General features: G+C 35.3%; 2 long non-coding RNA genes across 4 annotated transcripts in view; one reads left to right on the top strand and one right to left on the bottom strand.

The window, feature by feature from the left end:
• Positions 1–18,092, bottom strand: part of LOC111775081 (uncharacterized) — a 198,561-nt gene that overhangs the window by 16,764 nt on the left and 163,705 nt on the right. The window lies entirely within an intron of this gene.
• Positions 1–18,092, top strand: part of LOC111774944 (uncharacterized) — a 188,860-nt gene that overhangs the window by 167,489 nt on the left and 3,279 nt on the right. The window lies entirely within an intron of this gene.

The following is an 18,092-nucleotide window of genomic DNA, read 5'->3' as shown; positions in this document are numbered from 1 at the left end:
TTCAGAAGACATTGTAATTACTAAGCAATTATAGCAAAGTTGCAGGATATAAGGTGAATATACAAAAGTCAGTTGCTTTTCTCTGTGCTAGCAATGAACAATTGGAATTTGAAATTGAAAAGACAATACCACTTACGCCTGAAATACTTAGGTCTAATTTAAGAAGTTATGTACAAGGTGTGTTGGAGGGAAACCTTTGATGGAAGAAATCAAAGAATATTTAAATAAATGGGAAGAGATTCATGTTCAACGATAAGAAGACTCAATATTGCTAGGATTATCAATCTCTTCCACTTGATCTATAGATTCAATACAATCTCAATTAAAATCCTAGTAAATTGTTTTGTAGATGTTGACAAATGTATTCTAAAGTTTATATGGAAGGGCAAAAGATACGGAATAGCCAATATAATATTGAAGAAGATCAAAATCAGAAGACTGACACTACTTGACTTCAAAACTTAGTGTAAAGCTACAGTCATCACAACAGTGTGGAAGAGATGAAAGAATAGCAAATAGATGAGTATAACAGAATAAAGAATCCAAAAATAGACCCATATGAATATAATCAACTACTCTTTGACGAAGGAGCAAAGGCAATTCAACGGAGATTGGATAGTCTTTTCAACAAATAGTCCTGGAACAGCTGGATATCCTTATGTAAGGAAATGAATCCAGACACAGACATGATACCTTTCAAAAAAGTTAACTCAAAATGGGTCAAAAACATAAAACTCCTAGATGATAACATAGGAAAAAATCTAGGTGAATGTGGATTTGGCAGTGAGTCTTTTTAGATACTATACCAAAAGCATGATACAAGCAACAATACCAAAGCACATCTCTGATAAAAGATTTGTCTCTAAAATATGCAAAGAACTCTTAAAACTCAACTAGAAAACAAACAACTCAATTAAAAATTGGGCAAAAGATCCGAACAGATACCTGAACAAAGAAAATATACAGTTGACAAACATACGAAAAGATGATCAACAACATACGTCTTCAGAGAATTGTGAATTAAAACAATAAGATACCAATACGTGTGTATTAGAATGGCCCAAATCCAAAACATTGACAGCACCAAATGCTAGCAAGGGCATGGAGGAACAGGAACTCTCATTCATTGTTGGTGGGAATGCAAAATGGTACAGCCACTTTGGAAGACAGTTTGGCTATTTCTTACCAAACTAAATATACTCTTACCATACAAGCCAGCAATTTCACTCCTTGGTATTTACCCAAATGAGTCGAAAACTTTTGTACACACAGAAACTTGCACATGAATGTTTATGACATCTTTATTCATAATTGCGGGAACTTGCAAGCAACCAGATGTTCTTTAATAGATGAATGAATAAACAAACTGTGGTACATCCATACAATAGAATGTTATTCAGTGATAAAAGGAAATAAGCTATCAAGCTGCAAAAAGCATAGAACAACGTTAAATGTATATTGCTAAGTGAAAGAAGCCAGTCTGAAAAGGCTACATACTGTATGATTTCAGCTACATGACATTCGAGAAAAGCAAAACTATGGAGGCAGTAAAAACTTCAGTGTTTGCCGGATATTTGGAGAAAAGAGAGAGGGATAAATAAGCGGTATACAGGAGATTTTTTAGGGCAGTGAAACCATTCTACATGATACTGTATTAGTGGATACATGTCTACATATTTTTCAAAATCCATAGAATGTAAAACACAAAGAATGAGCCCCCAATATAATCTATGGACTTTAGATAATCATAATGTATTAGTATTGGCTCATCAATGGTAACAAATGTGTCACACCAAAGCAAGATGTGAATAAGGGGACAATATTCATGGAGGTGATTGGCGAGCATATGTGGGAACTCTCTATACTTCCTGCTCAATTTTTCTATAAACCTACAGCTGCTCTAAAAAAAAGAAAGTCTATTAATTTTTTTAAAAGAAAAGAAAGCAAATTGAAAAGGATGGTATAGTATCATTTATGTGAATATTGAAGGCTTAGGAAAATTTCTACATATTTTATGGGTACATGAATACATAGGGAAAGTATGAAGATGTACTTGTATGTGATAAATTCATTGTGTTAGGTGTTCAGGTAAAAAGAAATGGAGAGGAATACACCCTCACCTTTAGTTGGGTCTGCTGTTTTTAATCTTAAAAAGATATATGGAGCAAACTTGACATTAAACACCTGAGTGTTTATTTTATCAATCTCTATGTTCCACCGTATTTTTAATTATTTCATTACAAGAGAGCTTCTTTGAACTTTATTCTGTTTTAAATGCGATGATTAATAGCATCAATTTACTAAAAGTATCTTTTAAATTATAATTGACTTTCCAACATTTCATAGGTTGGTCCAGTACCTATCCCTATGCGGGTACCTACAATGAATATTTCTTTCCTCAGTGTACCGGGAAACATAACTAAAACATTTTTCTTCGAATCCAGAGAAGGGACTGAAACGGGTTCATGGAAAAGATCAAATCTCCTGTGCTAGGTTTTCCTTGAAATTAGATTCTTTAGAATGCTATTCAAGTCACTGAATACCTACTATGTTCATAGACAACAAAGATCAATGGTTTTTCTAAGGAAAATGTTACCTTTTTAAAAAATGACTTAAATCTACATTTTTTCTAATTCCAAGCAGCACAAGTTTCTGAGAAATTTTATCTAATTTCATGTTTATGAAAAATTTATTATTCCTCTGAAGATACAATCCATTTACTCTTTATCATTTAGATTAGTTTATCAGTGTGGATGTGAATGCATTGGAAATGTTATATTAGGGCAAAAAAACGAGGGGGAAATTAAATTCTATAGAACATGCTTATTTCTATATTTATATACATCAAATTTACCAGTAAATACAATAATAAAATTAAAAATTAGCATCTTTAATGCATATTGAATGTACTGAATTAAGTAAAAGCCAAAAATATAGGACACAAAATAAAACAATTTGTTTTTGCTGACTATTCCTATGTTGGGAACATAACATTTTTTTGCTTAGGAAAACTACATAGATTAAAACTTGATTCTGATTACAGAGAATAATATTATCTCCGAACCCATACAATAAATGCCTGGATTGTTTAACTCATTAGAACAATTAGCCTTGAAGGAATTGATATACTATAAAATGTTGAAATGATATTTTTATTGCAGATGATAATAATAAAACACTGATGGATTCTGATAATTGCTTCTTAGATGTGCTTACTACAAAGAAAAGTTATAACATGAAATTTCATAAGCAGATATACTACACAAAATATTTGAGAGCTATAGATCAGAGCACATCTCACTTTTAAAGATAAAAGCACTTTGTATTTTCATATATGGAATAATATTTACTGTGATATAAGAAAGAAGATTCTAAAGATGAACACATTCTGTCCATTAATTCTCTTTTCAGTAAGAATGTGACATAATTGGTAAAGGGAAATTCTGGTAGTTGAAGATTATTCAAATAAATCTCATCTCCCTCTCCAGATCCACTAAAATCCCAGAAAAAATATAAATATTGGCTGCCAAAATGATCTCAATCCAGAAAACAGGATTTAACTTTTCCCCCTAAATCAAAGAACATCTTACTCAAGGTGTAATCTAGACAAATTAGGGTTTTTTCATGGATGAAACAATCCATTCTGAAGTCCATTATATTCTACTTCCAAACAAAAATTTTGGCCTTTATTCACTTTGGGGCATAGAATTCTCATTCTACATCATATTCCAGAAAAGGAAGTAGGTACTAATCAAACCTATGATATTGCTTTTCTTAAAATCTGACCGTACTTGTTACGAGCAATATCTCACTGGTCGTCTCTCTCTTTGGGTTCTAGCTTACCGCCATTTTGCTGGGTCTCTTGAGAACTGTAGCAGGTGTTCACTACCTTCTTCATGATAACTGCCTTTACATGCCAGGGGAGAAGGAGGAGGAAGGCTGTCAATCAAAAGGTGCCACTTCCTCCACCACAGAAGTGGATATACAACCTAAACTGGACAATCAGAACATCTCATCTTCCTGGGTTCAGTTTGGGGTTGCGAATAGACATGTGAGCCAAGCAAGACTTTTGTAGAATTTAAATAGAAACTGGAAAAGCGATTCTAAGTTGTAATCCATAGACTGTCAAGGACCAATGATCTTGTTCTTACTTTTATATGTTTACATTATAATTTGTAATAACCCTAAAATATAAAATCACCAATTTCTGATTTGAAAACCACATATTAAAATATTTTTCTGTCCACATCCAATTGAAAACAACTACAACTGCTAATTCCATCCCATACCATTTTACCTTTCTTTGCCATGGATCAATGGCAAATTTACTTTATTTAATTTAATGTTGCTATCTAATGGAAATTCTGTGAATCATGTGACGTAAGTTAATAGTCTCTGCTCTTATTTCATAGCCAGATATCTACAATGCAATCCTTACCACATATACCCCTAAGTCCTCAAATGATGCAGTGACAGGTGCTGCTCTGGGAATACTTCCATAGAATTAACAGTTCCAGTTGAAAGGCCAAGGATTAAATGGGCATGGAAAATGGACAAACTTCTAGAAATCCTGGAGAGAAAATGTGGCTCTGAGAAGTGAGCAATATCCCGGATACTCCTTCAGACATAGATTTCTAATCTTGAGTATATCATTAGCTTACTGTTTGCCAAATACAGACATGCAAAGAAAAATTGCTAATTAAATTAAGATTGCTCTAATTACCAATCACTAGATATTCTTAAGTGAAAATTTAAGATACCGTTTTTCGTGTGTGCATGTGATATTTTTAGTATTGCTTATGCTTACCGAGTAACTTATAATAGTTTTCATGATTTGAAATAATCGTGTCCTTCTGTTCTAACGTTGCAATTGATTCGTTGATCTCTGTATTTAACCTGTACCCTGGACCAGCAATAATATCAGTACTTCCAAAAACATAGACAGATATTGTATCTAAGTGGGAATGTATTGTTAGCACTGAAGCCTGTGGCTCTTATGCCTGTTTAAAAACTAGCACCTTTTGGGGTTGGCCCCGTGGCCGAGTGGTTAAGTTCGCACACTCCGCTGCAAGCAGCCCAGTGTTTCGTTGGTTCGAATGGCACCCTCATCAAACCACGCTGAGGCAGCGTCCCACATGCCACAACTAGAAGGACCCACAACGAAGAATATACAACTATGTACTGGGGGGCTTTGGGGAGAAAAAGGAAATGAATAAAATCTTAAAAAAAAAAAACTAGCACCTTTTCTGAGAATATATAGCTAATCCCTAAATTTGCAGTATTTAAGATGCTGGTGTTCCAAACATTAAGATGTTGCAGCATTATTCTTGGAAAGCAGATAGTAGAAGGAAGAGAGGAAGACACAGTCAATTATATCCTCCAGAAGCCTTTCATACAGGACCCTAAAGGTCCATCCATGTTGTTGCAAAGGGACAATTTTATCTTTTTATGGCTGAGTAGTATTCCATTGTGTATATATATATATATATATATACCACATCTTTATCCATTCATCTGTAGGGCAATTGGGTTGCTTCCACATCTTTGCTATTGTGAATAATGCTGCAATGAACATAGCTGTGCATAATTCTCTTTGGATCATCGATTTCAAGTTCTTTGGATAAATACCCAGTAATGGGATAGCTGGATCATATGGTATTTCTATTTTTAATTTTTTGAGAAGTCTCCATACTGTTTTCCACAGTGGCTGCACCAGTTTGCATTCCAACCAGCAATGTATGAGGGTTCCCTTTTTTCCACATCCTCTCCAACATTTGTTGTTTTTTGTCTTGGTAACTATAGCCATTCTGACAGGTGTAAGGTGATATCTCATAGTTTTGATTTGCATTTCCCTGATAGCTAGTGATGTTGAGTATGGTTTCATGTGTCCGTTGGCCATCTGTACATCTTCCTTGGAAAAATGTCTGTTCATGTCCTCTACCCATTTCTTGACTGGGTTGTTTGTGGGGTTTTTTTGTTGAGTTGTATGAGTTCTTTATATACTTTGGAGATCAACCTCTTGTCTGATAAATGACTTGCAAATATTTTCTTCCAGTTGGTGTGTTGTTTTTCTGTTTTGTTTATGGTTTCCTTTGCTTTGCAGAAGCTCTTTAGTCTAATGTAATCCCATTTGTTTATCTTTTCTATATAAATTCCCTTACCCAAGTAGACATGGTATTCAAAAAGATGTTGCTAAGGCCAATGTCAAAGAGTGTACTGCTGTATTTTCTTCTGGGAGTTTTATGGTTTCAGGTCTTACATTCAAATCTTTAATCCATTTTGAGTTAATTTTTGTGTATGGTGCAAGATAATGGTCTACTTTCCTTCTTTTGCATGTGACTGCCCGGTTTTCCCAGCACCATGTATTGAAGAGACTTTCCTTCCTCCTTTGTATGTTCTTGGCTCCTTTGTCAAAGGTTAACTGTCCATAGATGTGTGGTTTTATTTCTGGGCTTTTAATTCTGATCCATTGATCAGTTTGTCTGTTTTTGTGCCAGTACCATGCTGTTTTGATGGCTTTGTAGTATGGTCTGAAGTCAGGGATTGTGATGCCTCCAGCTTTGTTCTTTTTTCTCAGACTTGCTTTGCCTACTCACGCTCTTTTGTTGTTACATATAAATTTTTGGATTCTTTGTTCTATTTCTTGAAGAATGTCATTGGGAGTCTGATTTGGATTGCATTTAATCTGTAGATTGCTTTGGGTAGTACGGACATTTTAACTATGTTTATTCTTCCAACCCATGAACATAGAATATAGTTCCATTTACTTATGTCTTCAGTTTCTTTCAATAATGTCTTACAGTTTTCATTGTACAGATCTTTCACCTGTTTGGTTAAGTTTACTCCTAGATATTTTACTCTTTTTGTTGTGATTGTAAATGGGATTGTATTCTTGATTTCTCTTTCTGCTAGTTCATTGTTAGTGAATAGGAATGCAACTGATATTTTTAAATTGATTTTGTACCCTGAAACATTGCTGTAGTTGTTAATTATTTCTAATACTTTTCTAGTGAATTCTTCAGGGTTTTCTATATATAGAATCATATTATCTGCAAATAGCAAAAGTTTCACTTCTTCTTTCCATGGTATTGTAAGTTTTTAAACCTATTTGATCAGTATGTTTACTGAACGGGCTTAATATTGGTGTTAATGTATAAAGAATAAATAAAATATTATATTTTTCTTTCAAAAATGTGTAATCTCACTATACATGTCACGAGTTTACATTCTGGAAGCCAAAGAAAAACCAAGTGAAAGGATCTTCTCTAACTCATCACCTCTAGAATTCATTTTATTTTGTTTTTATAGTTGTAGTTTGATGACTGCCTACTTCTGCTTGAAGACTGGTAAAGGAGCAAGGAATCTGGGCCATTTTACACATATTACATTATGACAGAAAGCTTTGTACTAATTTGTAATAAACAGAATATACATATAAGTGCATAGGCTTATACCTGCACGTTTATATAAGTGTGTATGTCTCAAAAATGGATGTAATTCAACACACACAAACACACACACACTCACACCCTTGGTACTCTTTAAAATCACTAAAGGCACATAAAAATTCCAAAAATTTAAGCAACATGCAGTATTTATTCAAAGGCGAATTCCATGAACAATATCCTCCAATCTTCCTTCAAATTAATCTTTCAGGAGTCAAAAGATAAGGAAAAGAAGGTGAATATTATCTTTCAAAATCTTGTTTTGAATTTGCCTCTAAAATATTAAACTGTATTTAAGGATATGCCACTTTGGACTTATGACCCTCAAACACTTGAACTATGAGTGACAAATAGGGATGCTGTATGAAGCCTCTAGTGAGCTCTAATAGGAATCATAGCACAGATAGTTAAGGGTTTGGCATAAAGCCATGCCTTCTTCTGAAGGTAACTTTCTGTTTTTGCTTTGGAGTAATATCTCCTAGGTTGCTACTGGGCCTTAGAGGAGACTGAACCCATGACTATGGTACACATTGTGAAATAAATATTCCTGGCTCATCATGTCATAAGATGGGAACGTATATCAGCAATCCATCATTGAGAGGAAATGCAACTAAAAGGTTGGAATTGGAATCAAGGAGTTCTGAAGTCACAAATAATTTGTATGAAAAGTGGTTCAGACTCTTTGGCATTGTATGCTGTGTGGCCTCCTCTTCTTCAATCAACATCACTATCTCATGTGGATTTCCAAGTATACGCATTGAATCATTGATCACTGTATGTTTCTGTTTGTCCCATAGTTGGATTACAAGATTTCGAAAATCAACACAAAAAATTGGGATGTCTCTTCTCACCATTTTAGGATAATGTATTGTTTTCAAGTATGTATTACTATTTTTGAAATATGCTATACTTCTCAATTTTGGCATCAGTACCATGGTCTTTGCTTCTTTTTTTTCTGTGTTTCTGATAATACAACAACATGAATTATGTATTGGCTTATTTGTTACAAAAATAGCCCCAAGATTGGGCCAGTCCCTTAGTGTAGTGGCTGAGTCTGGTGTGCTCTGCTTCAGCGGCCCAGGTTCGGATTCCGGGCATGGACCTACACCACTCATCAAGCCATGCTGTGGTGGCGACCCACATACAAAATAGAGGAAGATTGGCATAGATGTTAGCTCAGAACAAACTTCCTCATACACGAAAAATAGCCCCAAGCTGTTTTGTTGTACTCAAATCATTCATTAGTCTCTTATTTAAATATATAGTTTTTCTCTTGATATATAAATATCCTTATGCTATTTTGATTTCAATCAATCCTGTATCTCAAAACTATGCTTTCTTTTGACACTTTGTTCTTGTATTCTCATCCATCTTGGCTTTTAACTTCATTTAAATAGACAAATCTCAAAACAAAGTTGACTCATATTTGACTCCTGGAAAATACTGTGAATTGTTCCTCGTCTCCTACTTATTTAACTGCTAAGTCCTTCCTAGGAGTTTGATTTCATATCTGGTGGCTTTTACATCTTTGAAAATAATTCTATCCTCTTCCCGTGGAGAGACGGTATATGGTCCCTTTTGGAAATTTTTCTTCTCTTTTCAATACACTGTGATCTGTTAAGGCCTTGTTATAAATATTGAAATGAAGTAGGTCTTTTCCTGAACATAAAGGAAAGCGCGTATGGATCTGAACATGCATAAGAGGTGTTCTTCCCTCTTTTCAAATCATTGCTCCCAAGTAATGAACATTTTCTTTTGTTCTGGTGTCACATGATCTAGAGCAACAAGAAGTCTTTACAAGCCTTCATATTATCCACTTATCTCAATAAAACCCTATCACAAATTCTAAGAATAAGAATAAATAAGATGTAAGGAATAGTCATAGTTTAATGTTATTTCTTTTATATTAGAATGTTTATCAGCTCATAAGACAGAATGGTGATGAGTTGGCTTAGTGCTCTCTATCCTCTCTTAAAATCAAAACTTTTCCTTAGGGCTTATAACAACTTAAATTTTTACAGTGAACTTGCTAAGACCAGTTTTTTCTTTTTCTTTTTATTTTTTTGAGGAAGATTAGCCTGAGCTAACATCTGCCGCCAATCCTCCTCCTTTTGCTGAGGAAGACTGGCCCTGAACTAACATCTGTGCCCATATTCTTCTATTTTATATGTGGGACGCCTGCCAGAGCATGACTTGAGAAGCGGTGCATAGGTCCGCACCTGGGATCTGGGCCAGTAGAACCCAGGCTGCCAAAGGGGAATGACCGAACTTAACCGCTGTGCCACCAGCTGCCTCTGACAACTTTTATATTTTACCAAGGATTGTAGCTAGATGGATGAGGTTGTAAAAGTGTTATCTGAAACACTATTTAGCTCCAGAAAAAATTTTTATCATTATAAATACCCAATGCCTCAGTGAAATTCTAGGTCTAAGAAATACTCCATGTTGTTAGGGGGTTGTCAATGTCAGAATAGGGGTATACAATATTTCATTCATCTTGAGGAGGTTTTTTTCAACCACAGAACAAATGCACACTTAGAATTTACTAATATTCTTTGTATTTAACAATAGTGAGAAAATGGATAATTTTCTCCATAAAATCTCGTGAAAGTTTCATCCTAACAATATATATTTGGCATTCTTGAAGAATGACTCTTAAAGTCCTCTCCAATTATTTAGAAATCACTTTAATAACAATTTAGAAGACACTTGATTGTCTCTGATAAACCACACTCTCTTAGCTTCAGGGAATAAAAAGAGGCTATAGAATTAAAAAAAAATGGAAGGAAGGAGAGATAAACAAGTGCAAAAGTAATCAGGACACAATACAATTTTGGTAACAGAAATATACCGTTAAATGTAGGATAAATTAATTTGGAGTAGAAGTTAAGGGCTATGATTGTGTTTTGATTGGTCACAGAGAGAGGCAAGATCTAAGCAGAATGTTGAGAAAATATGAATTTGCTAGCTAGAAGCAATGCAGAAGAACATTCTAGTTAGGGGGAAATATATGAGAAAAGATCCAAATATGTGAACTGAAGTGCTTTAATGTGCTAAATAAATAACAAGTAGTTTAGTGTTTTTGCAGCATAGAATTCAAAGAAAAGTAAAAAGAGGCTAGTCTGGAAAGATCAACTGGGAAGATCGTAAATGGCTCCATTCATCCATCTATCCATTTATTCTTCCATCATTGAATTATGAACCATGCTAAGGAGGTTGTACTTTGTCCTCAAGTATAAGGGAGATTTTCCTGAGTTCTGTCAACACTGTCCACCAAGTGGATTTTGAATTAATGAGTGACAAGATGGGAGACAGAGAGACCATTGATGGAACTCCTGGAAACATAATACTGAATTATAAAATAGTTATAGAGTACCGTGTATAGATTATTATAGAGTTCTTTACATATATTAGATTATATTATTCTATAGTGTATTGTACTATGGTATATCTATATGCTATATACTCTCTTATAATACCATAAATTACCCACTCTATGACATTATATACACTTCATATATAATATAGAGTATCATATGTATTTCACTTGCTATAAAATATGTAATTTATATCCCAGTCTCTATGTAATATATCATATACTTTATATTATAATATACTATATATTTTATAGTATATTATGAAATATAAAGTACCACATATATTATGAAGTATATGTAATATGCATACAGAAAGTTGTGTCCAGAAACATTGTCCCCAAAATATTAAAAGTATCAATAATCTTTGAATAGTAGTTTTTTAAATATTACTTGAACTATTTTTTTATTGTTTTGGGTCCAGGCATTACCCTTTACTCCTCAGATTAAATACTGCATCCTATTCATCTTTTTTTAATTTGATAAATTTTGCACGTTACACTTTATAAATTTAAGGTGTACACCATGTTACATTGATACTTTTATATATTGTAATATGATTGCCATTGAAGCAATATTCATCAAATTACATCATTATAGTATAATATTATTGTCTATATTCATTATAGTGTACATTAAATCTCTATGGTTTATTTACTGCTTGTTACAAGTTTGTACACTTAAACACCATCAGTCTAATCCTTCCACACCCCTGTCTCTTGGTAATCACCATTTTACTCTGTTTTTTTACAAGTATGACTTTTTTAGATTCCACATATAAGTGACATCACACAGTACTTATCTTTCTTTATCTGACTTATCTTGCTTAGCATAATGTGCCCAAAATCCATCCATGTTGTCACAAATGGTAGGGTATCCCCCTTTACCATGGCTGGATAATATTCCACTGTGTATATGTACCATGTATATGTACCATATCTTTTGTATCCATTCATCTTTTGGTGGGCATTTGGGTTGTTTCCATTCATGGCTTGGCTATTCTTGTGAATAATGCTGCAGCAAACTTGGATCAAAGACTTAGACATAAGACCTAATATTATAAAACTCCTAGAAGAAAATATATGGAAGAAGCTCATCGATATTGGTCTTGGCAATGATTTTTTCAACATGATGCCAAAACCACAAACAACAAAAGCGAAAATCAACAAATGGGACTACATCAAACTGAAAAGCTTCTGCACAACAAAACAAACAATTAACAAATGAAATGGCAGCTTACAGAATGGGAGGACATTTTTGCAAACCATATATCAGATGAGGAGTTAATATCCAAAATACATAAAGAACTAACACAACTTAAAAAATAAATAATCTGATTAAAAAATGGGCAGAAGAACTAAATAGACATTTTTCCAAAGAAGATGTCAAAATGGCCAACAAGTACATGGAAAGATCCTCAACATCACTAATCATCAGAGAAATGCAAATCAAAACCACAATGAGGTACCACCTCACATCTGTTCGAATGGCTATCATCAAGAAGACAAGAGACAACAGTCACTGACAAGGATGTGATGAAAAGGGAACCCTTATACATAGTTGATGGGAATTTAAATTAATTCAACCACTACAGAAAACGACATGGGGATTCCCCCCAAAATTAAAAATATATCTAACATATGATCCAGCAATTCCACTTCTGGGTATATATTCAAAGGAAATGAAAACAGGATTTTGACAAGTTATATGCATACCCATGTTTATCACAGTATTATTCACAATAGCCAACATATGGAAACAATCCAAATTCCTTGCACTTTTTTTTTTTAAAGATTTTATTTTTTCCTTTTTTCTCCCCAAAGCCCCCCAGTACATAGTTGTATATTCTTTGTTGTGGGTCCTTCTAGTTGTGGCATGTGGGACGCTGCCTCAGCGTGGTTTGATGAGCAGTGTCATGTCCGCGCCCAGGATTCGAACCAACGAAACACTGGGCCGCCTGCAGTGGAGCGCGCGAACTTAACCGCTCGGCCACGGGGCCAGCCCCCAAATTCCTTGCACTTTTAAAGTTAACTTTTTTCAATGAATGTGTAATATTTTTGCAAAAAATGATTTTTGTAAACATAAAGTCAACGATACTAACTTAAAGTTATACTTTAAGTATAGTTATACTGCAGGTGGAGAGTGTACATCAGATTTCATAGGCATTTTGGAGGTGAAAGTGCTAATGCTTGATGCTTTGTCAAACGCGGGCACTAAGAAACTTGGAGTTCCCAGGACTTCCAAGGGGTCTGCTCTAGGGGAGTAAATCAGTCGGTGAGTTCAGGAGAAAAGAGGTGATGTAGAGAGGCAGAAGGGATGGCAGAAGTGGCGAGAAGGACAAACTGAAAGTGCCCAGGGAACATTTATGATGAGACGTACTATTGAATATCTAGACCTGGAGCCAGGAGCAGAGCATGAAGATAGAGACTTAATTTGGAGAACCATCAAAATATATTAATTAGTATAATTTTTACAAGAGTACTATGATACATATCCTATTATTTCATTTTTTGTCTTTAAATTATGGGCTAAATTGTCTAACCGCCACTCATATGTTGAAGCCCTAATCCCCAGTACCCAGAATGTGACTGTTTCAGAGGATGAGGCTTTAAGGAAGTAATTAAGGTTAAGTGAGCTCATGAGGGTGGGGTCCTAATACAATAAGACTGGTGTCTTTAGAAAAGAAGAAAAGACTTCAGAGCTTGCTCTCTTGCTCTCTCTCTGCATGCACAAATAAAAGGCCATGTGGGAACATAGCAAGTAGGCAGTCATCTGAAAGCCAGGAAGAGAGACTCACCAGAAACCACCCCTTCTCACCTTGATGTCAGCTTTCCCAGCCTCCATGATTGTGAGAAAATAAATTTCCATTGTTTAAGCCACCAGTCTGTGGCATCTTGTTATAGCAGGCTAGCTGACTAATACTTCAGGATACATGTCAGAAATTACCTTCCATGTCAATTCTCCCAGGTACATTGTGGGTGTTTTCAATACATAGTTTTAAGTGTTCACGTTTCTCAGAAGCAGAAACTGAAGCAGGATGGTTAAATAACATTGCGGTAGCCACGCAAACAGTAAGCAGTGGAGCAGGGATCCTGATCCAGGATTTTTTATTCCATCCTAAACTGGAAGTACTTCCTTTTAGTCTCACCAAATAAAAGTGATCAACAACAATACAGTGAGGAGGGATGGGAAATTACTATTAGGACCCCCCCCCCCATTGCCTGTATAGAGAGAAATTGACGGAAGCATAAATAACAAACTACGCATTGTTCAAATATTTAAATCCATGTATAAGTAATACACGCATAAACAAAGCAAGGTTGTGTGTACTCCTTGGCAATAAGAAGATGAGAAGAAAATAAATGTTCAATTGGAAACAATGGTATGAAAAAGATGGCCAAGAAGAAGCTGTAGAACGAGATGAGGACTGTGAATAGAGACATGGGTTGCATCCAATTCAATACGGAAGCAGAGGAACGGGATCCAGACAGAAGAGAAGACCAAGAAGAGGAGGAATGGAATTGGGGGAGAATTTGTGAGACATGAGAAGAAAATTTTAGGCAGAAGGAGTTTTTCTTCCTTTCTTTTCTTCCTCTCCTACCGATTGTACTGGAAAAACACAGAAGTAGATGTTGGTATATTCCTTTCTACTTTTGGCTTTGAGAAGATTTACGTGATTTTGATCCTATTCTGATCCAGTTTTGTTGCTGCTAGAAAATGAGTTAAGAAAGGAGTAAATGATGTTGGATGAATCTCAGTCCTCAGTGTGACATGGAAGACCTCTGTAACAACTCTGGCTTCCTGACACCAGGCAGGGGAAGAGGAACAGTCCTGCACTATTTATGGAGATATTGTGTTTCTCTGACTGCCCTTTATTATACTGCAAGTCCAGTAGTTTTCATTTTCATAAACTGGGAATCCTTCCAGAGGAATGCATCTGGATAGCATTTGCCCACCACGCTCCCCAGAAAAGAATTAGTCAGCAAGGACCCTATTCATAAAAACAAATTCCATCCATTTCTACTTGAATGTCACGTCTTTATGTAGAAAAGCGTGGAGTGAGCCCCTTTTTCTACATGATGAATGCTTTTCTGTGATTAATAGACTTCCCTTCCCCCAATATGTAAGTAGACACCTCCTGATTATATACCTGAGGGAGCTCAAAGACTACAGGCACGGTAAGAAGGTGATGTTTCTACACTGAATTGTATCCTTTGTGAAAATGGATACTGTAGAAGGTATGGTTTCGAGAGAAATGCATGCTTTTTAAGCCATAGAAGAAAAATATCAGGATATTTTGAACATACAAACGTAAAAACTTACATTCATATTCCGCAATCAGATGAAAGTTTTAAGAATCATTTCCGTGAGTAATCTGTAGTTAGCAGATCCCAGGCTCCCAGTCTGGTGTTTTACTTCACAAAATTCTAATTCCCAGGAGTGAGGAGTTAATTTTAATGGAGCAAGATAGTTTTAATCAGCCCAGAAGGTTGATAAATTGAGTTGATTGGAATCACATCATTAGACAGTGAGTTTTGACAGATTTTTAATAGTCACTGAGGGGGCCTGAGATTTATGGTCTAACCAGTTTATTATTTTCTTTTGGTTGAATGATCATTTTAATGTCCTGTGACATACAGTATACCTTGCCTACCGTGGAATTTATTCAATGACAAAAATTTTTAACATACCGTAAGTCCAGATCATTGCATTTCAACTAAGGAGCAGCGTAGAACTTAATGTTATGTTTTACTTGAGGCAATTCAGGGAGATGAGGTATTTTATTAGAGATATTTAATGCAGTTCCCAACTGTTGCTCTAAGGCCCTACGTAAAGGAGACTTATGCTAAAATGAATATCGCTGACCAAAAGATTACATCACCTTTAGAAAAATTAGAATTTTAAAAAGTGCTTTGCCAGAATAGCATTATAGGCTATTTGTGTTGTTGTCACTGCTATATTTATTGTAGACACAGCTGACTCTTTAGACGGTTTTATACAATTGCAATAAACGCACATATGCACATGCAAGAAACATAGGCAAATAAGTGTTACATTTCCACTTGCCAAAGTATGATTTACTTTGTGCAATTACTATACGCATATATACTCTAAGAAAATTTGGGGGTCAAAATCTCTCCATATCTTTCTTCCCATTATTACAGCTGAGTGGAGCAGGATTCTGATCCCAGAAAGGTAAGTACCACAGTCCCTCCTTCCCCCAAAAGTGGGTCGGCTCTGCAAAGTACCTGTGAATACTTTTCAGTGGACTGCTAGAATGGAAATATGGAAATACAAAGGAAATAGAAGATACTTCACTATAAAAATCCATCTATCAACCTTAGTTATAATACAACTATGAAGGTATCCTATAAAGGATAATTTCCAGGATTAGAAGAGACCTCAAATTTGAAAATGTAATGAGAAAAATGGAAAATAAGAATAATATCACCTTTTATGTATCAGACACCTTGATAACCTCTTTGTTTTCATCAATTTATTCATCTTCACAATAGCTGGATGAGGAAGGCCTTATCCCTGCCACTTTTTAGATAAAGAAATTGAGATTTAAAGAGGCTAAGTCACCATGTAAGATCACACGGTTTGTAAGTGTGACATCCGGGACTCAATTCTAGGTGCATCTGACACCAAGACGGTGATCGTCAAAGCACGATCAGGAGTAACTACGACACCATAATGGTTCATAGTCGGTGGTCATATGAGGCTATGGGCAGTTATGCTATTCTTCCTTTTGGTTATTTAAAGCATAATTTGATTGGGCAACTAATTAGCATGTCATATACTTAGTTCCACTCAGTCAAAAAAATAAATCTGGAACCCAGGTCTATGGAAAAAGGAACTTCTCTCGAGGATACTGTATACAGATTAAGGTGCGATCTGCCTACTTTCCCAGTTGACTCAAGAGTCTCTGGTGTTTGAAAACTCCATGTAAAACCCTTTTAGTGGCAAATGCTATTCTCTCACATATTATCTCAGAATCTTCCTTTCAGCAGTAACTCATCTCCCTGGTATTATTTTCTCTCTCATTCTTCCTAGGCCATAGACCCTTTATGGGCTGATGAAATGGTCTTTTCTCCTAATCCAGCTAGTACCCCTGAGCCACAGGAGAAATGCCCAAGTGTTCTCTGCTAATGCCTAACAGTATAATGAGCACATTCTTTTCTGCATGACTAATAAATAAAGAATGCACTGTTACCATTATTCTTATAAAATTTAAGGTCTTTGCATAAAGTAATATGATTGAAATATATAACCAAAAAACAAACAAATGAACCAAAATCTAGCTTTCAGTCAATCTCCATTAAACAAGGCAATTGGCATTTTTATTTCAAAATGTCTTATGAGGATGGCTCATTGGCTACATAAATATAAATGCACGTATCTGAAATTCAAATGTCTGATTTCAAATAACCAGTCATAGGCCAAAAATGTTGGCAAGATCACTCACAGATGTTTCACAGAAACGGGGAGAAGAGAGGTCAACATACTGTAAATACATGTAGTTGCCCGATGCTTCTCTGGTCAATTTCCTCCTCAGCAGAATACATTTACTGTAATAAATGTTTCATCTGGGAAGCTTTCCAGATTCATCATTAAAATAAAAAAGTAAGCACAGTTGTACTTAGTGGATCTTTTTTCCATCACAGTATCAGTCACATCTCAGAGGCATGCTGAAATGTGTTGGTGAGTACAAAAGGGTCAGAAGAGAAATGAGAATGTAAAAGAAAGAGAAATAAAAAATAAGAGACGGGTATGGGTTTTACAAGGAAAATCCCTCATTTGTGGAATAAATTTAAGCTTTATGCCTGCTTGTCATCTGCTGAATGATAACACAATATATTAGGAATAAAATTTTATCTTGCAATGCCTTTTTGCATTGGCTTGTGCCAGAATGATCTCTCTGTTCTAAATTTCTATAATATTTGTGGACTATCTTACCTTTTACTGTTAGTTATTCTACCTTGTATTGTTTGTGCTGTTAGTTATTTTAAATTCACTGAACCCCTGGACCGTGTCTTATATTCTATGGATTCCTCATTGTCTTAGTCTGCCCAGGCTGCCGGAAGAAAGTTCTATAGACTGGTTGGCTTAAACAAAGGGACTTTATTTCCTCAGAGTTCTGGAGGCTAGTGGTCCATGATCGGGGTGAAAGCGGGATAGGGTAGGTGTCTGCTGAGAGCTCTCTTCCAGGCTTGCAGGCAGACACCATCTCTCCAAATGCTCACATTACCTCACAACCTCATCTAAACTT

The sequence above is a fragment of the Equus caballus genome, chromosome 9 (assembly GCF_041296265.1).
Source record: "Equus caballus isolate H_3958 breed thoroughbred chromosome 9, TB-T2T, whole genome shotgun sequence".
Lineage (NCBI taxonomy): Eukaryota > Metazoa > Chordata > Mammalia > Perissodactyla > Equidae > Equus > Equus caballus.
This window is presented reverse-complemented; position numbering and strand designations above follow the sequence as displayed.